Source organism: Strigops habroptila, chromosome 5, assembly GCF_004027225.2.
Source record: "Strigops habroptila isolate Jane chromosome 5, bStrHab1.2.pri, whole genome shotgun sequence".
Taxonomy (NCBI): Eukaryota; Metazoa; Chordata; class Aves; order Psittaciformes; family Psittacidae; genus Strigops; species Strigops habroptila.
The window spans coordinates 14,301,824-14,329,111 of NC_044281.2; the positions used below are offsets into that span (position 1 = coordinate 14,301,824).

At 38.2% G+C, this 27,288-nt stretch overlaps 1 protein-coding gene across 1 annotated transcript in view; it reads right to left on the reverse strand.

Annotated features, from left to right (window-relative positions):
- Window positions 1–27,288, reverse strand: part of PARD3B (par-3 family cell polarity regulator beta) — a 416,125-nt gene that overhangs the window by 238,889 nt on the left and 149,948 nt on the right. The gene's annotated exons all lie outside the window — the stretch shown is intronic.

Genomic DNA, 27,288 nt, shown 5'->3' on the forward strand with positions numbered 1-27,288 from the left:
CTGTACTTCGTTACAACCCTTATGGCAATAATGTAAACAGAGCAAAATCCGTAACAAAGACCTTCTTCGGAGAGGTCACTTCTGTCAACTCCACAACAGGAGTATAGCTGGAAGACATAAATCTTCAGCTGTCAACACACTAAGAGAATTCAATTCAGAGCTTGATCTTAACCAGATAAAGCCTAAAGTTAATAATTATTTTTTTGTTGTTGCAGTGGTACAGTTTTCCAGTGTATATACTTGCCATATCACGTTGTCTCAAGGCAAAAGGTAGCAATGTTATAGATTAATTCCAAAGAACAAAGCCAGCTAGATAGGTAATTTAATTTTCAATAAAAGTTCTACACCGTATATTAAAACTTCCAATGTCTCTCAAAAGGTGGCTCTACTCAGAAAGATGGCTTTAAAGGTTTGGTGCTTTCAGTCCTTCAAAGACCTGCAGAACTTGTTTTCAGTTTATAAGTACCAAGAGAGTTGTGGGCAAGAGTGGGTTGCTTTGTGTTTTAAAAAAAGAATCATGACCAACCTTGCAAGGAAACCCTTACAATATAAATCAAGCTGGATCCCCCTTTGGTTCACACACTGCTTTTGAACCCACAATATTGGTAGTGGTTCTCTTTGTGTGTTAATCAGAGCACAAGCCAACAGACTTGGCTTCCACTGCAAGCCAAATATAGCTCATTGAAAGCGAACTGCTGTCACTAATGGAAGAGCTATTCTAAGAAATGTATACTGAGCATGTGCCATCTCTTCCAATCACTTTTCACAGTGGAACCACATGTCAAGGAACAATTCTTGTTACATGAAGCATGTTCCATACTAACCTCATAAATCAGGAACTCAACCTCAAGTAGAAACCTCAATCTCTTGTTCATATTTTACAGGCTGATTGTCAGTTTTTCAATAGCAGCAGGATTAATGACCCTGACTCCCAAAACTTGCCTCAAATTCAGCTGACAGTGTAATAGATTTATAGCAACAGTATTGCAGTTTTTACTTAAGAAATAAGAATAAAAAGCAAAATGGTGTGGTAAAAACAAAAGCCAATAAAGCATATGCATCTAAGAACACGGGAAGTTTTAAAGTTTATTTACATAGGGATATTTTGAATTAGGCAACTTTTCTTGGTGCTGCAAAAAGCACGTTCTTCAAATTAGGACTGAAGCAAAAGAGAGGGATCCCATTAAGTAACAGCCCTCTGCAAACAACTGTAAACCAAATGCTTGGAATAGTCTTACATTCATTATGTGACAGCTCTTAAATTAGGTAAACGTGTGCATGTGACAGTGGAATGAGTGAAGAGTACATACCAGTCACATTTTCTACCCTGTGAACATGCAGAGTCTTCTCAGTTCAACAGCCAGTATGGATCTATATTAGCCCCCACAATAAATATGCTGGATTCAGTCATGGGTCTTATTGTGGTTAGGGAAATTCTCATTTCTTACTTAATTTTTGAAAATGCTTATTTCATAAAAAACCCCCAAATGTCAGGGGGAGATAGGCTGGGAAGCAATAGTGGCACTTTGAACAAATGCACAGAAGCATAGAATAGAATCACAGAATCAACTAGGTTGGACAAAACCTGTAAGATCATCAAGTCCAACTGTTACCCCAAGACTATGAAAGTTTCTGTCTAGAAAAAGAGACAGGGAGAGAAAGGGCTGAAAATGGTCAAACCAACTGTTCTTATTTGAAACAAAGGGCACAGCCTTGAGCAGGTAACACAGCATATGGCTGCCCTGACACCCAGGCTACTGACCAGCTACTGACCAGCCCCTTGCTCTGTTTTCTCACTATCATCAAAACCCAGAAAACCTGGATTTTCACATTAAGAAGAAAAAAAAACCCAAACCCTGCACCAGATCTGTTTTCTAACTAAGCTCTGGTTCTAGTGTAGTTTTACATTACATTTTAGCTAAAAAGAAATCTTTTGTTGAGGTGGTTCCACAGCAAAATTTTGCATGTTCACCCAAGAGTGGACAATACCACCTAGTCCAGTAAGAGACCTTTAGAAATATTCACAGGACACCAGGGGCCCTAAAACGGCTCTAAATCACCTCACTTCTCCCTTGTAGGCTCAGAATACTATTCATAAGACTTACTTCTTGTAAGTTTGCAGGAAGTACAAAACTGCAAATATATCACTTCTTAGAAAAGCTATGTTGCAAAAAAAAATCCTCTTCTACTTGGAAGAAGAATTCTTATTGAACAATAACATAAGACAAACCTCAGACAGATTTACAGAAAAGGAAGTCGACATAAACTGGAGAAAATCCTGAGTGCAAGGTATACTTGGAGTATAAAATGGTCAAACACTAACAATAAACTTGAAGGAAATAAATAAGATCTATTAATAGAAGGAATACACATGGAATCTATTCAAATTAGGAATGGGGCAGTCCAGTACACCCAAGGGAAAGTATCTCTATCTGAAACTTTCTTTTAATGACAAAGTTAAAAGTGAAAATATATGTCTGAAGTTCCAGTTTACAGTATTGTATTCCCCGAGGGCATCAGCTTTTTAAAACAAAGGAAAGGCATCCAAACCCTAAAGCAGAAGGTCACAGAGCAGGGTGGCAGGCTGCAGAGCTCGCTCCCCTACTTGGCCAACAGTAAACCTTCTTCCAAGAAGGTTCAGTAGGAGTTCAGATCCTACCAACATAACAAACAGTCAGATGCAAGGAAACCTGGGGGGGAAAGGAATACTTCGTTTACAAATGCAGGAAATGTCTCATCTTGCTCTCACAACAGACAATTTTAATTACCATATTTTAAAATTGAACATTTTTAGCAACACTTTCAGGATCATGTGAGCATTTCTGACAGTCAGCGCGAGCTTAAAAAGCCATAGTACTATTTTCAGCTTTAAAATTCAGCACTTTCATAAATATTCTCAAACCAATTAGTCCATGTTACAAAGTAAAGGCGTTTACCTGTAGTTACAGTAACAAATGCAACAGCTGTCACTGCATACAGGACCATATAGCTCAAGGAATGCACATAACGGCCCTTTTTCATTCAATAATAATATAACCAAGCATGGGTAAACATATGATAGCCCTATTTGAATCAGTTATATACATCTTGATGTAACATCCAGCAGTTGGATAGGGTGCTGTTCCCAAGTTCTAGACTGTTGTACTTGACTGTGCCTCAGAAAGGCTTCTCCATGGGTTACTTCAGCCTGCTGGGACAAAAGATAAGTTGCCTGTGTGTGTGTGTTTCTGAAATGGCTAAGAAACTTTGTTTGACCACAATAACCAGTGCCCTTCATTATGATACTCCTGTCACCCTCAAACTGTAAAAAGAAGAATGCAGCAAATGACAAGGTTTTAGACTAAAAACTGGTTCCTAGATTCCCCCATTTGGCCTTAAATCTGCAATGGACCTTATCAAAGGTGTGGCCCTAAAATCCTACACTAGGAAAACAGTTATTTTATTGTTATTACTTACAGAGTCAGGCTATCGCAAGGCCAGAGAACACTCTGACAAGTGAAATATATAACAAGTAATCAGTTAGCCAAAACCTGTTCTTAGAACACCTCTGCAGAAGAAATAATTTTCTGAGGAAAAGTGTTAAAAGCAGAGGCTCTGAATAAGTTAAGCATTACACATTGTGAAATACCAACACAAAAGTCAAAGTCATTAAAATATTAGGTATGAAAACAAAGTTGGTGTCAATATATGGTTTCATCTGCTTAGCTAACCTTTCATTACCAAGCTAATACAAGACTATCTTCCTGCCCACACAGCTTTACCACTTCCTGAAACATATTTCAGAATGCTTTAGTATTGCAAAAGCATGCATAATAATGCCTCAAAAAATGTCCAGATTAATCTTAATTTAACAACTTTCCTTTTTTTATTATTCAAAATAGGCTAAGTATCAAATATCCTTTTAAAACCAACTAATAATAGAAAATGGAGTAAGTTGCTCAGTATGCTTCTAAACATTACAGAGCATGTCCGAAAGAGAAGATGCTGATCAACAGACATGCAAGCTGACATACTTAAACAAGTGTATTTATAACCACAACTTATTTATCTCAATTAAAAAATTCCTAACCATCTAACATGCCCACAGTATTGCTATCACCAATATATCAAGGATGAAAGCCAATGCAAAACAGGCTAATAAAATGCTGCTAAACTGAAAGAAAAAAATATTAGTGTTTGTTACTGCGTATTTCTTATTTTTCCAGCAGTCTGCTTGATTTAAATCACTCTGCCTCCAGAAAACGTGATAAGTAATTTTAAACAGCTTACAACACTTCATTTCACTTACTTATTAAACTACATCATCCTCTCAACTATTCAGAATGAAATCCATTTGAAATGGATAATTGATGCAATTGTGCATTATCCACAAATGCAATTAATCATTTGTTAAAGATGATTTTTAGGCAGGTAATAAATACAAAAATAAGAACTATGCACCTCCTCTCAAGGTTGTCAATTGAAATGGACAAATTCTACTGGACTGGCAAAAGATATTTTTCAATGTATGAATAGCTGTACATCTTCAGATACTTTTAATAATATGTAAGTGGATTCATGTTTAATTAGCACAGCACAAAGAAAAGCCATAATATAGTATGGCTTTTAGCAATTACATGACATTTTCAGAAACCACAATAGCAACATTTTCTCCCTCTCAACTACCGATGGATTTCTTGAGTACTGTAGTGAGCTGTGGTCTCAGCACTTAAAAAGGTATTTTAAAACCAAGGGCATAAATAGACACTCTCCTGGGAATCAATCTTTAGTAAGAAATTATTCCCCCAAATTGTTTGCTAAACAACACTCTGTTGAGGGTTATCATCACAGCTGAACTGCACTGCTGGATAGATACACTGCGCTGTTCAATGCAAAAATCAAGCTGGCTGAAAACCCCTTCCCTGGCAGGTCCAACTACTCTGGGCAACTTTGCGCTGAAGCAGATTAGAAACAACTGTATCTCACACGCAATTCAACTGAAGCACTCAGTATCATCATGAAAAGTGGGTTAGGAACATCTTATACACACACATGTATTTTCAAAATAATTGCTTACGCCTTAGCTCAGTGGTCAACAACTTCTGACAGAAGGATACGAGGGCAAAGTCTCAGTAGTAAACAGGGTGCGCTCACAGAGAAGCCGGGGGAGGAACAGTACATTGTGGGGTTAAGCACAGGAGAAAATGTCTTCTCCCTCCTAATTAGCACTGGTCCAAAGTCAGCAAGCCTGTTGAAGCCCCTGCTTTCTACACAGGTAAGATACTGCTAAATATCAAACACAGCTCCCATGGAGAACAGGAGTCAGCTGGAACCAAAACCAGAGGAGCTTCAGTTCTTCAAAGACATAAGTTACACCAGCCAGTTTCTTACCTCTTAACTCCCACTGAGCTCTCCTGGAAACGCTCAACTTCTACACCTTGCCAATACCAACCTTCAAAATGTTCTCCTCAATGCTCCCTGCTTTACCTAATCCCAATTTATTTCCACTGCTAACTATTCAAAAATCTACCTAAGGAGCGTTCTCTGCATGGAAACAGCCATGCTCTGTTTCTTGAAGTCCTATGCACACAGTAAGTTCTTTATTTTTAAGAGCAGCAAGGGTTATTTTAGGCCCAAATATAAAAATTGTTACATATAATTTTGGTCATGAAACTTTCCAGGAGTCCTCAGATCTCAAGCACCGAGAAAGGGGGAAAACTCCCCCCCAAATTCCACGAGTACTAGAGTTCGCACCTTTCTTGGCAGTTGTTTTGCATGGGTGAAGGGAATGAAGAGGTGCAGCTTGAGTGCTTAAGTACTTCCCTTAGTGAACGGCTCAGAGGAAAAGAAAAATGGAAAAGTTGTCTCAGTTTAAAATCTCCAGAAGCAGCTTTCCTGCACATAAAACTCTGGACTTCAGCCCAACATTTTAAGAATTTCCAGGGTGAGGTGTGAGCAATGTCTTTTCCAAAGCACTAGAAAGCTGCTTTTAAAAGCATTGATAGCATATTGATAAATATTTGCATTTAGCACCTCTACTGGCCAAGAACCAATTTTTGAAGTAAAAGGAAATGTTTCAGTAGGGGGAAGAAAAAAAACAAACCACCCACCAAAAACCACACACCAACACCAACCAAAAACCTACTGGAAACATAAGTAATACGCTAAGTGTTTGCAACTTTTAGAAGCTGTCACTACTGGAATAATTACTGAAAGGATGGAGTACGTGGCCCAGCCATATAACCATTGGCATCTTTTTTACAACAGAGGCTATATTTATTAGCCCTCTCCCCCATTTATCATGCTGATTTAATTGCCTTCGAGTCCTCTGCTTGCACTGCAAGCCAAGTGGACACTACGAAGCAATATTATGAGGTCAGTGTGTCTGAGCCAGTAGTTTGCATCTCAGTAAGATTATTAATTTAAGATCACCCATGCTAAGAGCATTTAAAAAGATTCTGCCTGATTTGAAGCATGGCAACTCTTATGTGTAGGTATTAGAGGTAATGTATATAGATCCTGAGATTCTGCTAGGATATTAATATATTTTATTTACCTTTTAAGTTTTTAATTATATTTTAAGGACTATTGCTAAATTTACTGTCCAGAAATCCATGACTGCTCTCTTATTTATAGAGAGTATTTACCAGTGCGATCAGCAACACAAGACAGTGAAGAAGCAGGTGTTTCCAAGCTAGGACTTCTTCTGCATCGTTCACTTGGAGACAAAAGTCTGTGCTTAAAGAAAGCGCACCACCTTTGGACATTTGAGTTACTATATAAACTACTTGTTAGCATTCCCATGGCAACAAGCATTATTTAAGAAGTGCACTATCACTAGCTCTACAAATGCAGCACTAATCCCTTCTCTTGTCTGGAAACTGCCACTGGGCAAGTAATACTGCAAAGATAGGAAAGAAGTTAGTATTCCTACAAGAATATCCACCAAATTTTCTCAGCAGAAAATCAGCATTATCTTTCCCAGCTTGACTCAGTTCTTTAAAACTTCCAGGATCTTTAGTTGACAAAATCTTTTACAAGAGATTTGCAAACTACAAATCTGTGGTTTGACTTCTTTCTCATTTGTGTAAAGAGGAACTGGTTGTATTCCTTTTTAAAACTAAATGAAAAATCTCTGAAACCAATATACATTACATCAGGATAATTTCTTCATGAAAGTATTACTTAGTGAACATCTAAATCTTATCTAGACAGTCTCAGGTATGATGTCACATCACCGCGTCCCCAAAAATAGAACTTGGATCTTCTTCTAATTCTGGGCACTTAAAAAACCTTAACAAACCCAAACCCAAAACAACAACAACAAAACCCCCAAACAAATAAAAACCCCAAACCACCACCAAACCCAAGACACACACTAATGCACAATACAGAAAAGAGGAAAAAAAAACCCCAACAACCCAATCCTTTTCATATGTAATTGCACTACCAAACCAAAACTGCCAAAATCCCTTAATCGAGTTTAGCTGTCTCCTTCATCCATATGAAAATTATTGTGTATCTTCACCATTGCCACCAGTGACAGTGCGAGTGAACAACGGTAGTTTCTAAAATTTAAAACACACACCCATTTTCAAGGTTACAAAACCAGAATTCACTAAAGATTATATTTAATATTTTACTGCTAATTCTCTTTATGAATGGAGCATATAATGTGATGCCTTAAACAAGCTAGGCTGGTCAACAGGAATCCATAGTTTTGTTGTTTCCGTAACAGCAAGGAAAACCAAATTGTTACATCAGCCTGCTAAGGACTGCTCACAGCCTGCCAGAGCCAACTTTAAGCTTTGTCTTAGATCAGAGATCTCTATTCATTGCTTTGGAAATTAACAGTAACATCAGTAATATGCTGTAATGGTGTAAGAATGCTCTATCTAGCTTTAGAAGTCACTGTCATAGCCACATTTAAATCAAGACAGTCACTTCAGTAACCAACAGCAGATGAAACTTTGAAAAAGCCTTTCAGTGATCATTATTGCCCACATCTTCTCAGATATGCCTTTTTGTAGCACAACATTAGTCAGTGATAGCCTGGAAGATTCCTTGTAGCAGTGATCCCTGGACCCTGCTCACATCCAAAGACCACCTAGAATCAGGCCCACCTCTCCTTCCAGCAGACAGAGCTGTGCCGTGGAACACAAGGCCTGGCTGAGGCACCACTGCGCTCCTCCTGATCCGGGTTGCCACTTGCAGTGTTTTTTCCGCAGAGTACAGCATATGTTAGTAATTGCTAGCTATGTTATACTATTCCTCATATGGGATTATCATAGTGAAGCAACAGCACTGATTAATCTATTAGCATGGATTCATTAGAGAAGAGATGAAAGACAGGGCAATGTAATTGTGTTTACTGAACAATGGATGACAGTGTGCTTAAAGCCCAGGATTTCTAATAATGCACAGCCACCTAGCATGATAGATACATAACATTAAAATATTTAGAATATCCTCAGAGACAACAATCAGAATGTGACTTTATGCTTGCGTGCAAGCGATGCAGAAGCCTGAAGAATGTGTAGAGGGGAGTGAACACAAGACAGATGGTGCAGCTAGATGAATATTTTAGCTTTAAACAGGTTTGTAGAACAGCTACATCATTTCCTGTAGTCCAGTATGCACAGAAGCTCTTTCTCCAGATGTCTGAGGTGCACATCCTTCACTGCTTGCCCTTGTCAAAGGTCGAATACTGAACTGACATCAGCAATTAAAAAACATGAATACCAAACTGCCAGACACATCTCGTGTTTCAATATACGACCCCCTTTAGCCACTAATGCAATAGCCAAAGACCCCTTCTTCTGTCTAATGGTGGTATACAGACTAGCCAGTAATGCATATGGATATCAAGAGACGAGACAAGAATTAATTTCTTGAAAATATGGTGCAGTCAGGAGGTACTGAAATATAGCTTCTGCTGCATTCTGTTTGAAAGGATAAAGGCTAAACAAGAATGTAAAAGGTTACAGAGAAAATGATTTGGTAAAAATTAACGGTAGAAAATATGCCCGGAATATTCCATGAAATCAGAAATCTTCACATAAATCAAAGAGCAGGGTCCCATGAGAGACCCAATCTATGGCATGACAAGGACTTGAATGCTCTCAGACACCCACACTCACCCAGTGTTTTCCCTTCCCGAGATGCTTCTGCAACATCTTGGGGAACCACAGTTTATTAGTGTACAGCTCCCTCAGCTTAGAATGCAGCCCTTGAAGGCAAGGTACTAAAAATTGCATTGCCTATTCAGATTAAAGGCACCTTCATTTTTGCTGGGAGTGAAGAATTCCCCCTTAACTTTGTGGGCTGCAAATTTGCTTACTTTTCAGAAGATTCAGGCAATGAGTTAATGAAAGACTTATCAGCTGACTTCAGTCTAAGGGGCTTATTGGTAATAGTCTGAGCACCATCCTGTAGACATCTAATATTTAACCATTTTCTCCAAACTTTTAAGAGATGTTAAATTTTTGTAATTTTTTTTTATACATATATATATACATCATAAATATGTGTGTGCATCTGTAAGTTGCAGGTGAAGTTCTTCCAAAATCATATCTGGTCACAAAGATACTATGGAAGTCTCGCAACGTATCTCAGTACAGGAAGATATTCACTTCCCCCAGCAGTTCTCCCATTTCCCAGATGGGCAAGGCTCATTCACACCAGACACTGTCCCCTCATGGTTTAGTTCCACCAAAACCTTCCTGTTCACTAGAACAAAAGGTTCCCACCAAGGAGCCCTCACCAGTCTTACCTCCAGACTACCCATCAAGAAGGACACATTCATGGCTCCTGAGCTGTGAAAAAGGGTGATTTTAGCTGCTGTGGCCAACTTTGTAGTGATGCACTTGAAGAGTGCTCCCATAACCTGTTTGTGTTGCTCAGGTTGGGAGCAGCCGGTGTCAGGTGAGCAGTGAAGCATCTTCCATCACTCCAGCAGACACCAGTCTGTTCTCTTCTCTACTTCTCTTAGAAATTCTACTCTCTCCTTGGCTCTTAGCATTCTCCAAACTAAACTGGCAACCTAATTTCTTAACAAAATCCCCCAACAGTGTGGCCGGGGAGCCATCATGATGGCCTAACACAAGTTGGTCTTGCCAGGCCTCTATTGGACAGGTAAACCCTGAACTAGAGACACTCCTAAATGTCTCTGTTGGCATACTTTAAACCTAACTCTAAGAAAGAACTTGTCAGAGGAAAAACAGGCCATCAGACTTGAAGATGTCTCTAAGGGCCCATGAGAACATCTTAACCTAGACAGTATCAAACAAGTAAATAAGGGTTAAAATTTTGTCTGAATCTCTTCAAGGAATTTAGTTGCCTGCCTCAAAATGGAAGAAAACACACTGCCCTACATAAAGCCCTTGATCTTGATCCCAATTCTCAATGGAAATTAAGGCAACTGGGTAGCATTTTAATTCTGTTGAACTGTATACAAAACCTTATTTTAGGATCTGAAAGTACAGGCACAGTGTTACCCTGAACTTATAAGTAGGTATTATTAATAAACCTGAGTTGACTCCTGTGAGCCAACACATTACTATCACTGGCTTATCTTAAAGCTAGCAGGCAATTTAAACTAGAGACTGATCACCTGAGAGTATATTGTTATTTCCAACAAATCCTTATGAATCATAATGGTATTTTCAATCTCTCCTAAGATTTTTAAAAGTCATCAGAAAATAACCTTTCAGAAAATGATCTGGTTTCATGTTAATTATTAACTACATCTTGAAATAACAGCACCGGCTAGTAAATAATTTGACAGCACTAAAAATTGCAGTGGAAGAAAACAGAATTTATCACATGGTTGAAAGAAAGCGGGGTGAACGAAGTATCTTAAGCAAACATGTATCAGCATATTTGTTGGGAATAAAATAGAACAGAAATAATAAAGCCATATAGATGAATTAAGCACAAGATATTATAACAAGCACAATTTTACCTACTGATCAGATTATGAGGGGAACAATCTTAGTTAGAACTCTCACATCCATGGATTGTTTTAAAACCATTTATAGAAAAATTAACACAGGAAATCAGAGGAGTTACTTCATTTGCATGCTACAAAGTTACATTTATCAACAGAAACTGCTTTTTTAAGGTTACAGGTGGACTTCATTGCACTACAGTTGTTGGTGAATAGCAGCATCTTTAATTGCAAGAACAACGGTCAGAGAACACATTACTGTTGCTTAGGTGAGCATGACAGGTGACACGAGCAAATAATTCTCTGTTTGCTCTTTGTTACCGATTTGAGTCTGTTTCTCAGACAATGGTACAAAACAGATGAAGGTGAAGCAAATTGTAGTGAAAAGCTGTTTCATGAGCCGACCCAGAAGCAACACAGAGAAGGTGTTCTTGGAAATAAGGCAGCTAACAGATCTGTTTTACATGTAAAGCAAAAGTAGCCTATTCAAAACCAACCAACCAACCACACACACAAAAGAAGACCCCAAACCAAAACAAAAGAGTGACAAGGTTCAGTATGTCCGAGTACTTTCTGGTGCTTCTGAGCTAAGGTATGTGAAGTGAGATTGATTTAAACACCAGCATTGCCTTAATCTACAATTTCCTTGATTTTAAGAAATGTGTTGACAGAAAATTTGAGTGACCTTAACAGTAAGTTAAAAAGCTTTTTGATGTTTGTGCATTATTTAAGCTATAAAACTTCAGTACAATATGCTTAGATTCAAAGCACAGTGCACTTTTATTTACCAGTTAAATATTTCAAATATTATTACTTATGAATAAGCCCAATATGAATTATCCAGGTCAGATTATAATTAGAAATACTTCACAACCAGAAATGCTGCAAGACTGGCAGAATGTCAGGGGTGAAGGGGTAGTTGTTTTCTGTAGGGTTTTTCTTGTTTGACTCTTTAAGGAAAGATTACCTGTGCCTGAAATATATTATTTAGAAAAGCAAATTTATAAGTATTTTATATAGTGATGTTTCTTATGCTATCACACAGAAAAGCAAAGCTTTTTCTGAAGACTTTATAATTGTATTCTAAAAGTCCAAATCGCTGCAAGCTCCTAGACTTTGCTTGCATCTTTCCCATTTTCAGCACTACTAATCTGCATATTTAATGGCTCCATATCACTGTAATGTGTTCTAGGTATTCAAAAAGACAGGATCTTTTCTTCTAGATAGAAAAGGTAGGAAGAAAAAGCATCAGTGAGTTACTTTGTGAAGGAAAGAACAAGGTAGACTTCCTAAAGAAAGGCTTCTCATTCAGAGATGAACTTTACCAAATTCAAAAGCAACTGACAGAAGCATTCAGTGCTTTCTTCTGAAAATGAGCTTAGTCTAGGACCTGGTACATCCTGCAGGCACAAGCAATACATCCTAGACAAAAGTAGCTCCCAGCAGACAAAAGGATCATGGAGGGAATGGGATTTTTTCAAGTATCTGTGCATAATCTCATGCAGGGCTTTAAATCTCAACAAAAAAAGCATGCTGAATTGGGCTTAGTATTTTAATAGGAAGTACTGGATACATGAAACAAAACAGTGGAATAACAAGATAATACTGATCTGTGTTGCTAAACCAATGCACTGCTGCATTTTAAGCTACTCAGAACTTCCCCAATACACATTCAACTCTTGTACAGCAGTAATGGAGCAAAGAAGCCCAGAGATCAGAAATGCAAGGGCCTGGAGAGCTGAACTCCAACTCAAAAACAGTCTGAACAGTTCGTTTCCCTCAAGCGTGAACTGCCTACAGCACAGTGTTTTGAGCACTGAAGGAGTCCAGGTTTGAAGAGGAACAGGAATAAGGCTTTCTATCTGCTATGTCCTCTCCCAGCAAATAACCCTTTCCTGTTTAAATGGTTATAAACGTCAATAACAACAAGCTTAGTTAGCAAATCTTCACTGGAACTTAAATGGGAACCCAACCAGGATAAACCAGGATAGCTTCAGGAATAATAACTTATTTTCCTTGTGCAAGAATGCCCACTGCTGTATCCAATTCCAACAGCTACAAGCATCATCAAGCCTGGAAAAGACAAATACAAGGATGGAGGGAGCTGAATACAAACTGAAATAAATTTTGAACAGTTGGGGTTTTTTGGTTTTGTGTTTTGTTTGTTTGGCTTGGGGGGGGGTGTTTGTCTGGGTTTGTTTGTGGATGGTTTGGTTTTGTTTTTGTTTGGTTTGGGTTTTTTGGGGTGGTGGTGGTTATTTGTGTTTGCTGAGGATTTTTTTCTTTCAAGCCTGAACTGCCTTACATCTTTTTAACAGTCAAACAGGAACTGTTTACCATATGAAAGCAAATATTATTTCTGTTGTTATGGCTATTTGGACATCTGATAGCCTAAGGCAACCCGAAGGGGCCCCAACAATAACAGCTCAACTTAAAAGTCAAAGGGCAGATACCTTTGAAGTGAGAGATGACACAGAAACAGTTGTAGACCTTGAAGTTTGGTCCTGAACACTTCAGAGTATATTTCATTCATCCTCACAAGCCTCTTGAAGGCAGAACAGGCACATTTGATCATTGGTGGTGCTAAATGCCAGAAAAACCTAACAGTAAAACCCTCTTCTTACAACCTCCTCTAGGGAAAAAGCAAAGGCTATCAGCAGTTCAGTTCAGAAGGGCTCAGAGCTCTGGCAAATAGCACTGGGAATGACTCTTGTGGATTCTCAATTAGCTTGCAGAAGCTGTTAATATTTTGTGAACTAATTAACTTCCATTTTTTAAAACAATTCTCTAGTAAACATGAGTGACAAGGAACCTCTGTCAAAGAAAACATGAGCTGTCTTTATTCAGAGGATACCTTTGATTCTTCAGCATCCTGGCTGAACAGGCATAGAAGTTTTAAGGTATCAGTACGAGAAGATTACTACTTACAAGCCCGTTTCAAAGTAGTGGAAAGACCAACACTGGATTTCCAGTTCCGTGTTTGGCTTGATTTGCAGAGCCCTACAACACAATTCAGGACACAGTTGAGGTACTGTCTTGAAAATAAATGCTGGGTTCTAGGAGCAAGTAGTTTCTCAAGTTGGATTAACAATGGAACTGGAAGCCCACAGCCAGCTCTCCTGGGTCTTTACTTACATTCTACAGTGGTGGGGATACCTCTTGGCACAGGAAAAAGAAAATGGCAATTACCTTTCTGCTGAGAAAGAGGAATACGAACCACTGCTGCACAGGTAAGACTGCGATCCCAGGAAAGGACCTCACCTTGCCACTTGGGAGAAATCATGGCTTTTATGTGCAATTGCTGCTTCTCAACAGTAAGGAAGGGTGCATAAATGTGCAGAAAAGGCTTCTACAGGTGTAAAAGCTGTTATATACTATATGTTTTCAAAGCTGGTCTAGGGACTTGTCATTCGCCTTTAAATCAAAGACTGATAGTAATGGTGCACCCAATAATTGTACCAGTGAGAACACATCTGCCACTAGTACTTCCTCATTTTATTGGTGCAGACAATAGCTTCAATCTGTGGTCAACAGACTTCTAAATTCCTTGACTACTTTTACAACTTCATAAAAGGTAACTACGAAGATCTAGCTTACAGTCTTCATTGGAAAACTTCTGGGAGTCCACAAACCAGAAAAAGTGAAGTTATAAACCATACTTCAGATTATAAATTGGTTGGCATTTCTGACACTGGCAGAGACAATCACTTCTCTCTTTTTTTGCTAGTGAAAGGACAGAAAGTTCATGGGTTTTTTTGTTTTTCATGAAGATAAAACTGAGATGTACTAACGATTGCTGCTGGTTTTCCTCCTGGATTCACTTCAGATTTATTTATAGCAGGGCTTTCTACCTTTATCTGCAAATGTCACAACTGAGCTAGTGACTTCATACAGTTTCTTGGTTTAATAACTATGGTAGATACAGCACATGTTCTGCCTCTGCCCCTCTCTGAAAATAAACAAAACTAATCAGGTCTAAAACCTAGTTTATATCTCACTGTTCGTACCGAATAGAAAGAGTTGGGCACAGATAACCTAATTTTCACCTGTTTCTGCTTACTGCATATACACTAACTCAATTTAGATTGATCTCCTTATATTTGCAGACTTACTACAGTGGCACGAGAGTACTACATCCATTCAGCTTATTTTTTAAAAAGACAAACCAAGATGAAATGTTGTTCGTGCTTCTTTTTAATTTTATTTTAGCTCTTTGTTTATCTCTTCACTTCAAAGCACTTCCAATATGAGGCACAGTTTCAGTGTGACAACTTTGTAGAATTAAAATAGAAAAAATGTGCCAGCATCAATCTGCTTTACATTGGAAAGCACAACAGCCTTGAGACAAAAATGACGACTTATGAGAGCAAGCTATAATGAACCCAGAAGTGCTATCTGCAGTAGGAAATATATATTCAACTGGAGGCTGAGCACTTCTGACACAATTTGTCTTCTTCAGTAGGAGTCTCTTGTTTCCCAGTTGCGGTGTACAGTCAAGCCTGACTCCAAAAGCACAGGAAAATTATCAATAAGAATCCCCACAATTCTGTTGGCTAGCATTTCTTATTTGACTTGAAGCTACTTAAAGTCCAAATTAGAAAAACTACATCACAGAGCAAAGCTGAGCCTGCAGGAGATGTCCCCTGCCTGCGGCCTGCCACTGGTTGGGCAGGAAGGAAGAAAGCCACCCCAGCAATGGGAGCCCCACAGGGGGACTCCCACCAGCCCAGGGCACACGATCCACCTGCCCCAGCATGAACCAGGGTAGCCCATCCAGGCACAGTCCTGGGGAGCAGGAGCAACTGCAAACACATGAGGCTGCCAGAAAGGTCCAAGTGGCAGGGCTAGCCCATCCTCAATAACCCTCAGTCCCTTGCAGGAACAGGGTGGCCTCCCTATAGCAGGGGAAACAGCCCCGTGCACAGGAGGACTCCAAGCCTGCCAAGTGGCTCCCAATTCCCCAATTCAGAAAAGCCCAGATGTCATGGCAAGACAAGCACGTTACTAAATATGGTCCCATTTAAGTGGGAAGTTAGAGAGGGTTAAGGGTCTGATCCCAACAGTACCAGTAAAAATCAGTGGTAAGTAGTCGAGTCCTTCTCAAATTTCAATGTTTCTGGAAAATAAATATTACTCTGGTGAGTTGTATTCTCAGACTCCTTTGCACAAACAACCTTTCATTATCTGTGAACTACAATATTTACCTAGTTCCTGTTCTTTTCATAACAACGTATCTGAGGCGCAATCTCAATTCTCTTAAAACTCCTTGTTCACAAAGGGCAACACATGAACATATATGCGATATATGTCAATAAGTGGGTAGCATTACTTTCTGTTACTTTCCAAAGACATTCTTTCCTGCTAAAAAGACCTTTTTGTAGGCTCAGAGACACTTTGGTCTTCAGCTCAAAAAAAGTAGGGCTTTATTCCCCCCCTTGAAAAGCTGGTGAATGCCACAAACTTGCTTTCTAACTTTAACTTGTACCATTTTACGTACTACATTTTACTTACATTTATCAAAAGCCTAGATTGATTATTGCAGCTATTTCAAAAGCAAAATAAACAGCTTATGATTTGTATATATAAATCAGAGAGTATATTTTCCATTTGATTTTTGAGGTGCAAACTAAAGAGTTGCCAACCAGCACTAAATGTGCATGTTTGTCATTACAGAGTGAAATACTAGCAGCAGTAGACAGAAAGCTAGACCTAAAATAATCTTATTTATTAAATAAATGAAAAAACAAGTATTTCTGTGGTAGACATCATCATAATCTTATGAATACATAATATGCAATGAATTTAAATACTGAATCATTTTAACAAAAATTAAATCACTATAAACCTAGAGCCTGATGTTAGACCTGTGCTTAATAGGTAACCGGCACCAGACACTATATAAAAGTAATTTTAACAGAACTCACATCAATAATTTTATGCTTTATACACTCGTATAGCATTATAAATACATATAATTGGCAGACTAATTTCCCGAAAGTGTTATAATCTTTTGGCATCATGTCAATAATATTTAAAATAATAATTTTATTTAGGAGTACACACATCTGGTTCTAATGAACTAACTTTACCTGGTAATATCAGTGTTTGTCTGATTGATGACATTAACACAATAGCATCATCAACTTGCCTCTCAAAACAGCAATTTGAAAATGACAACTACACACCAACGAGACATTGAAAAGTAAAAAGGCAGAAAATCACAACGGGCATTAAGCAATCATTTGGTTCAGTGTTTTGTAAACCCAAGGATAGCTTTGTTATTATTAAAATGGTAATCCCTAATCTAAAAGTATTTCTACTCTTGAAAATTTCTAGTTCTCAGGTGCTTTAAAGAAAAAAAAACCAAAACCAAACACCAGAGATACTCTTTTGTGTATTAACTGGACTATCAATTTGACCATAATGCAGTATCCATCTCAAAGCATTCCGGCTAGCAATATTTGAATCTATCTATAAACAGCAATCCAGACAATTTCCCTTCTTCTCTTCTGCATGACAGGATGGAGCATTTTCCCATGCTTAACAACAGGGAATCAAGGATGGACCAGATAGCCTGATGACTGAGGTGGAACTGACTTCTTCTACCCCAAGAGTTAATTCTGCTATTTAAAAGTTTACAGGGTAATTTCTAAATAATAAAAATATTGTGTAAAAACTTTTCTAGCCCATTCTGACTCTCTACTCCTCTGAGCCACCCTGGTAGTAATAAGAGGAGGACTTGTAATATAAGGTTAATAATAGCCTTTTGCCTTTTTTCCACAAGGAGCAAAACTTTCTGATTCTAGCTATTCTTACCACTGTACAACAGACCACTCCAGTCATCAATATTTTCAGGATATCTTTTGTAGAACATTATTCCCACAGATATATAACATTACTGAATTCATCCTCTCAAACGGAAATCTGAGAGCATCCAAGGCAGCAGATGCTACGCATGGAGGAAATGTGGATATATTTATCCAGGCAGCATACGTTTGCCATACTAGTCTTGTACCTGGTCTTTGTGTCACAAGATTTTCACCACATCTTTGCAGAAGCACACCGGAACACCTGAGCTGCAGAGGCAGCTATGGTGGATGCCTCAGATCTGATGAAAATCTTCCTATGTTCTTTTAAACCAAAAATATAGTTCAGGCATTAATTCTCTGGCTAAAGAGACTGTAACTACAGGAACTTCTGAAAAACAAAGCTTGTCACTAAGAACTGCAGCTTTTTACAGACTTGATTTATTTTTAAGATGAAACATCCCCAATTTCGCTGCATCCTTTGAAAGCAAATTGAAGGGGATGTTTTTCTTCCTGATGATAAATAGGATTTTTTCCTCTTTGTGATTTGAAATCCATTTAATCGGTGATTTTTTGTTTCCTGGCCTCTCCTCCTTTTAGAGTGCTTGCAACTCCTCATGTGAGTGTTTCATAAAATTCCCCTTGGAATATGTCTCTCCTGCATCAGAAACGGAATTCATCAGGGCTCTTATGGAAAGTGTCAAAAAGATGAGGAGATGAAGAATAACTGGCCCATGCTCAGTAGTGCTGCTCACAGAACTTACTTTACAAAACAATGTATTTCTGATTCCCATTCTGCTGCTTGAAGGACAGAAAGATTTATGCAGATCATTAAAGGGAGGTGTGGGCCTAGAAGTGAACTCCAGATCTGAGGATCTTTCACCATATTTCTTAGACTGATATGGCCAGCTGAAAAGAAGGGGTTTCCTTTTCTTTCTGTAAAGCTGACAGATACACCATGAAATTTATTGTACTTGGTAATTCCAAAAAAAGAAGAACAGAAAAAGAGGAGGCCACTTTATCTCCTCATGTGTTAAATGTATAATCATCTCGGATGCACCACTATTAGGTCAATGGAGCAACCATGCTACAAGAAACACAGCAGCTCTTTTATTTAAGGTCCAAGTTCATGTCACTCTAAGCCAGCTGCTAAATATGTCTCAACAACATGAACGTCAACACAGAAAGTAATTCTGCTAGCTCTAAGATACAGTGATATGATCTCAGCCCAGCCATGCTACATGCTGCAGTTCAAATACAATTAGTATGGCACAGTGAGCATCCCTTGGGACTGATGCAAAGAAGAAACCTGTCTTACTTGTATTTTAGAAAGGAGCTCGAGAATCTGTATGTTCTAACTGAAACCTACAGTAAACCAAGGCTTAAACCAAGATGAATTGAAGGCAAAACTTATTGTTACTAATATTTCAAAAATAGACAAGTAATTTTTAAAAGCACAAGCCACAAAACTCGATTGTCAAGGAAAAAAAAAAAGTTAAAAAAATCTTACAGGAGCAACTGTTCCTGTAAGATCTCTCTTGGGGCCAAAGTCTGTGGTTTGGTTTTGTTTGGTTGATTGTATGGGTGTTTTTTTGGGTTTTGGGTTGTTCTTGTTGTTTGGTTTTGCCTTTTTTTTTGTGTGTGTGTGGTTTGTTGGTTTGATTGGTTTAGTGTTTTGGTTTTTCTTTTTTATGATACTGCTTGGGATGTGTAAAACTTTGGCAAATATACTTCTTTAGAATCTGAAATACATCCTAAGAACAACTGTGCCAGATCAGACCACAGGTACGTCTGTTTTCGGGTGATCAGGGCAGGAAAACCAGGGTGCCTCACAAACAGGTAATTATTGTCCCTCATAGCACAGAGGAACAGTGACAACAATTTGCTCTTGCATCAGCTCAGTTAGAGTCTAATAACTTCCTTTTAACTGAAGATTTACTTATTTACCAAATTGTTTATTTATTAGGTTTTATTTATTTAAAGTTATTTCAGAGAATTTCTACTTGCTGGGTTATGACAAAAGGTTATATTACACTTACAGGCCAGAAGAAACCATTGCAATTACTAACAAAAAACAAAAGGTGAGATGTTTAGTCAATATCTTGAGTCTCACTTACCATTTTAGTCTATATTCACAGTGGTCTCACTTTATTATTCCCAACACCAACATGTCCTTTCCAATCCTAACTATTCTATGATTCTATGTCAAACACATGTAACAGCAAAAGCACGTAGTAACATAGAAACAATAAAATATTCCTCCCTTTATTCCAGGTGTCATTGTAAGAAATTGCTTCACAGTAATCAGGACGTGCTGCCATAAAAAAAACTTGAATGTGTAAGTTTCAAAGAGCACTGTGTTATTATTACAACTCAAAAACCTGTAAATCCAGATTAGCTGAGACACCAACTACACAGGAAAAGAACAAATCCCCAGATAAAGTGTCTCCAATGAGATGGGTAGTTTAGTATCTAAGGGGCCTCTCGTAATAAAAAAATCAAACCTCCCTGTCAAACCTGCAAGAGAAACAAAGCCACACGTCTCACTTTCACAGACACAGAAATATTAACCAGAACAAGAGCAGAGTCTCTGCGAGATGACATCTTAAAAAAATCTAAAGTGAGTTTTTTCCTAACGTCACAGCAACATCTGGATGTAAGTAAGTATCCAATAGCTCTGCCATTATCCCCAGTTGTTCACTGGATTGCTCTGTGTTATGCAAAATGTTATTTATTTAGCAGTAGGCATTTCAGTAGGACACTGACTGAAAACCTATTTTATTTTAGCTAAATGTTTCTAGAGCTTGACAGTAAATGATATGCATGAGCCATGTTGACTGTCATCTTCCACTTTTAATTTGACTGTCAGACATACAAGTAAAGTAACTTGCTAATGTTTCATTCCAATTTCAGTGCCATGAGCCTGTTGCGTAAGCTGCCTGCAAAAAGCTGTTCCAGATGGAATGACAGTATTTTGTAGGACCCCAAAGATGTAGCTAAGAGAGGAACGTGTCAACAGCATTGAAAGCATGACCTTTTCCCTTTTTTTTCCTATTTTTTTGACTGCAGTTCTTATTTCCACCCTATAATTTTTCCATGTTCTTTAAAATATAGGCCACATGGGAAAAAGCAAGAGTTTTAAGTCTCTTGGCCATCTTCCATCACCTGCAATCACATCTACCTGACTAAACAAGGCAGAGGACAAAGGAGGAAGGTCTAAAAACAATCAAGAGTCTTCAAAATGACAGCCAAGGCCCAAAATCTACTCTAAAGAGGAAACAAAACCCAGCCCCCTACTAACATAAGTTCCAGAATGGTGGAGAACTTCAATGGTTTCATAATAGATACTTTCTCTCATGAATAGTTAGTAAAAAGCCTGCACTTCTCTCACTGGAAACAGGCTTTAGAAAGCAACACATTAAAAAAATTTTTTTTTTTTTTTTTTTTTAATTATTTTTACTGACTGTAGCCTTTTTACTAATAATTTATATATTATCATCAGGAACATTCATTATTAGCTCTTATTCAAATAAATCACAAAAAGTCTATTTATCCTTCTCAAATAAAAATATGTAAATTGCACTCACTGCTCATCTTAAACAATACAGGTAAAACAATACACTCGTCCTGAAATGTAGGCTGTGCAAGGAACACAAAGAGGACTTCCTCCTCCTCACCCCCCCGTACCTCTTTGCACCCTCAAAAGAGGAAATTACTACAGGGCACTTCTGTCCCTTTTCAGATGATCAATTCAGTATTCTGAAGTATTACAAATATTTCATTTACATTTCTTAGCTTTTCCTCTACAATATAAAGTAATTTCTTTTTGACACAGAATGCCACAGCACACAGTACAAGGAAGAGGAAAAAAGCAGTGCAGGGTTGAAAAGCAACAGAAAGAATCAAGAAGGAATGGCTTTTGTTAATTTGACAGCCCTCAGCTAGCTGCATAGTTGGATTTATAAAAGGCTCTTTAAGAGCAGCAGTTTTTCATGGTGTAAGAGTGCCACACAGCTCTGGTTCCTGCAGTGCCTCACACCAACAACTTCAAAACTAACTCACTGCAGATGTCCCTATGATCATCTAATCAGACATCAAAAGCAATACACTGACAAGCTCCTGCACTGATTAAGAGTGTTCTATATATGTTCCACAGCGTAAACAGACACAGAGTAGTTGCTTTAAAAATGGATTCACCCACATAAGAATTCCCTTTTAAAAAACTCAAACTGCTTGGAACTCCCCATCTGAATGACAGAAAACTCTTTTAAGTCTCCCCAGATCTTCTGCTCAGTTCCACACAGCAGTATTTCAAGAGCAGGAGTTAAATTATTAATAGGAAAACTTTAACCAGAAATAAATAAATGTCTTTCAGAATTTAAAAAGCTTGCTATTCTGAATGACAGTCTGTGACCACACGACCTCAGGGGAGCATTCTTGCCTCTACCCTGCAACACACATTGTAATACCCAAGATGAGTTTCCATCTCTACTTTATTTATATTACATTTATGTTTATATATTATTTATATTTTATGTCCTTCCAGCACTGCTAGTTCCTGAAGAGTTACTGCATTTCTCTCAAATTCTGGTTTCCTTCTCATACCCCACCTCCTGGAATACTCAAAGGGGGCTTATAAAAAAGACGGGGAGAGACTTTTGAGCAGGGTCTGTTGCGACAGGATGAAGGGTAATGGTTTTAAATTAAAAAAGGGTAGATTCAGGCTGGACATGAAGAAGAAATTCTTTACAATGAGGGTAGTAAAACACTCGCACAGGTTGCCCAGAGAGGTGGCAGATGCCCCATCCTTGGAGACATTCAAGGCCAGGTTCAGTGTGCTCCTGGGCAACCTGATCTAGTTGATCATTGTGAAGATGTTCCTGGTCATTGCAGTGAGGTTAGACTACATGACCTTTAAAGGTCCCTTCCAACCCAAACTATTTTGTGATTCTATCACATTACCTTGGGAGAATTTTATGTTGAAATTCTAACACATGCAAAGGGACCAGAAATTAGAACTACCTGACCTAGTCAGGGTGAGTAAACAGTACTGGACGAAAGTTTTAGCTTCTAAAATCAGACAGACAATACAACCCTCACGGCAGTGCAGTCTCTTAGCTCAAGCCTTAGCAGAAACCTACCGGATCAACACAAATTATAGACTCTACAGCATTATCCTATCACTGTATCAAAAAAGACCTTTTGTGCTCTGTCCTGCTTTTAAATAGCCTCATTAGATGAATTAATATTTCTGCCTTTTTCATGTAATAAAAACCCACACACTTTGAAAGTCCAACTGATAATCTTTCTCTCAAAACCAAGCTCTGATTGTAGCATTTATGTTTACATATGTACATAGAATACCATGTGGAAGGAACAAACCATGAAGCTGCATCCTCGCACACGCTCACATTATGCTAATCTGCAGACACTTAATCAGGAAGGCTAATACATTACAAACACAATTAACAGCCAGAAGAACCAGAGGAGGTTTCAACCTTTTTTAACAAGGGCTTGAAGCATAAAAATGTTCTGATTATATATGAACCTTATCCAAAATTGCAAATTATATGTCCACAATGCATAAAACACAGTCAATTTCAAGACACATCTAGGTAAAAATTGAAACCATATTGAGCCACTGGAGCAGCTCTTCAATTGATCCAGCATCTCATTGTATCTTAAACATGGATAAATTCAATTCGATGAGGCATTACCATTGATTAACTCCAAGTTAAACTAAGTATTTATCCAGAAAAGATGCAACTAGAAAAGAAAGTCATGCAGAACATAGCATCCCCATAATAATCAGCAAGTTAACAAGAGGGGGTAAAACCTTAGTCCCGGCAGAATTAATGCAAAACTCCCATCAACCACAACTCTCCATCTAAAACATCTGATCATGTCTTATGATAGTAGGGAAGTCTGTCCCTGGGCAAAGAGAGAGAAGCAGAAGAATCATCTCCAGAAAGAAAGTTCAGATGTTTTTATTCTAGCTTAGCGATTACTACCTGGATGAACTGGCTTAAGCAAAAGCAGCAAAATGTACTCTGCTCCCTAAAAAGTTCAAAAAACAAACCAACAGAACCTCACAATTCAGACTTTCTGCTTTGCTGCATATCTCATCTTTATCAGTTTAGAGCCCGGGTAGAGGGATCCAGCTAGAAACTTCTGAGTCGGTGCTGAAAACCTGAAACTGCAGCTCCTCTCAGCAAGCTGGGGACAAGGGCCAAGCAAGTGTTAAGTGGCCAAAGAATGCTTTTTTCCCCTGAAAGGCTTTGACCCTTTCAACCACGAAGCACGGCCTCGCTCCAGGGGAGATCCCCAGTTGAAGACTTCATGCCTATTGCTAACCCCACTTTCTGAAGCCAGGCCATTCACAGCCAAAAAGCAGCTGGGCCAGCACTTGGCTATTGCCATAGCAAAGCCATGGCCACCCAACATTTCAAAGCGTTTTAAACTAGTCATGCTTCCCTGAGGTCCTCTCTGGAGGCCCAGGGAGGGAAGTTTCTGCTTTGAAAGCCTGGCCAGGGCTCTGTGATTATAAGTAGACAGAAGAGCTTAACAGTTGCCTTCATAAATTAATAAATTCACTAACAAATACCTTTTCTTCAATAACAAATTCAGATATTTGTTATCCCTATTTTTCTTTGATTATAGTCTCTAAGTTTTTCAGCAGCAGCTATCATGGTAAGAAAGAGAGGTTTGGAAGAAAAAAGAGACTCCAATTTTGTACCATCTGTTAAATGACTTTCAATCTGAGAGAACAGATGCTGGACTTCACTATCAGTTTTTGATTGATCTAGAAGTATTTTGTTAATTGGGGCTAAAAACTACAGCTAAGACAAAATAAGCATCAGAGAAGACAGGAAGGAATAGCTGAAATTCTTCTCAAGCTACCTGGTCATTCAGAAAAGATTTTGTAATTTTGGTAATCATTACATGGCATGAAAAAAAAATAACAAAATTTTCCTTTGAATGAATGGGACAACATTTTAAAAACAGAGTATGTGCTCTGCTTAGATTCTATAAATACTGTGAATGGTTCAAATGGTTCATCAGGTTCACCCTGTTCACCCGAACTGTATAGCAATGGTCTTGTATTACTGCATGTTTGCTGTTCTATTTCAGGCATTACTTATCATACTCTCATAGAAATAAATCAGTGCTGTCTTCAGAGATTCAGATGATAATCACCTCTCAAAAATCTGATCAACTACTGGAATACCAGTACATACCGTATAAGACAGCATACAACCTAACTGCGAGTATTTCTACATAGAACCAAACTGCCAGTTCTACATGTGCCAAACACCAAAATGCCAGAAGTGCCAAAACAATTAAGGCAACTATGGAAGTCAATTTCAATTACAAAATGATTGCTAAGATAATTGGGGCATAAATACAGAGACTTCATTTTTACTACACACACTGAAAATTGTTTCGTCTACCAACAGCTCTGGTTTTTCCAACTTGCATGTGACTGCAAGGAAGCAGTTTAATGTGAAAGAAACCCCATGTTTGTGGCAAAGGAAATGCAGTATTAATTTTACATTTTCAGCAGCAATATATGGAACAAACTAATTCTTTCTAAATATTGCTTTAACAATTGCATGAAAGAGCATAGCTATATTCAAAATGCAGTGCTCAGTTGTTTGTGCCATGTTTTTTCATTTGTCAGATATCGGTTTTTCCCTGTGTTTTAAAACAATCTGTACCTAATTTAACCTACGTTGTTTAAGCTTTCTACGTTTCCCAAAACATTATGCCAAAGCATATTTCAGCATGATTGACAATGAGGTTTTATAAATGGTACTGTCGCAAAAATAAGAGCTGGTGTAATATATTTTGCTGTAACAGATTTTCACTTTAACAATGAAAACTTTCAACATTCTGGGCCTTCCCCCCAGCCCTTACATGGCATTTTAAAAAGACCTGAGAGCCTTCTCCACTGTTACCTGTCCACTGTTACCTGTCCAGCTTTGACTGTTACCCTGCAGCTGACAAAAGGATACTCTGTATTTTAGGCATAGAGAATTCCTTTCAGCCTAGAGGAATCCTGTGTACTGATGCAAGTCAGTGAAGCATGGTGAGGGTTTAGCCTCCAAGTCTAATTGCAATCTTCATATAATGGCATAAAATGCACTTGTCACCACTAATATTATATTTAAAGAAAACCCAACAAACCAACAAAAACCTATCTTCTTCTCCTTGATGGCCAAAAATAAAACATTCGAAACGCGTCCTGGAACGCAACAAATTTCACCGATTTTTCCATTTTTTTTTATGGTTATAATATACCAGAGGTCAGCATTACACACTGACATACTCACTTTACACATCTCAACTCTGCAAAGAGTGTAAGGTCTGAATTCTTCTTTGTACTTTCATTTATCAGACTAAGTCAGTATTTCATTAATATGTAAGTGCTTTCAGCAAACATCAAGAAAAACCTCTCAGCTCAAACAGGTCTGACAAATGACATGGGACTTGGATAAAGTTCAGCCCCCTGTAACACCATAATGTACTGTGAGAGTCACTAGCAGTTTTAAAATTACACCACTTAGCAAATAACAAAAGCCATTGTAAAATAAGAGGCACACTAAATATTTAGATGCACATATATTTGGCCATGTAAACAGAAATGACAGTCAACTAAAATTCTGTGTTGGCCTTCAGAAGAACAGTTAAGACTGAGATCCATAGAACATCATTTATATACAATCTGACATTCTATTTACTTACTTCACTTACACGAACTTAACCGGAAGGATGATCCTTAATATATCTTCAGCTGAAAAGGTTTCCACCTCCAGCATGTATTGCTGATCCCCAGTTTTTTCCTCCTGCTCCCTAATGCGCCAACACAGCCATCTGCGGAATCTTGCTATAAACTAGTTGTGATCTAGCGCAGAAGCAGCCCGCAGAGCTTTCTAGGCGAACACCAGGTCTATGATAACGCTCTATTCTGCTTGATGCACTTATGTATCCCAGCTGACATTAAGAGAGTCTAAAGAATTTCATCTTTTTATAAGTAATGTAGCAACACCTTCCCCACACACAAAGCCTCAGGCCTTAAAACTGACAAATAAAAAATGTGCCCCAAGTGTGACCAAGACATTATGACTTTTAGAATATTTAATGAAGCTTGCAATAACATCTGATTAAGAGTTACTACATCCTCACTAATGGTATCTTTGCACTAATACTTAGTGATAACTATGTTCAAAACAAATTTCTCCTCCAAAAGGAAGAGTCAGGTTGCAAACTAGAAGAGCGAGAGAAAGAAGAGACCATGGAGAATAGTAGCAGGGTGCTAAAGGAAGATAGAAATACTGTGAGAAAACAAGGGAAGTGGAAAAGGGTGCAAGACTGATGAAGCATATTAACAGGGAAGTACATTTTTTCCACTAAGCAATGGTAAACTGGACAAAATGATACTGAACAAATATATGATAGCTAAAAGCTCAGTTCATATTCTACTGCCTTACGTCATCAATGTGAATGTCTTACTTTAAAAAAAGAGAACCACTATTAATTGACCGTATCATCTAA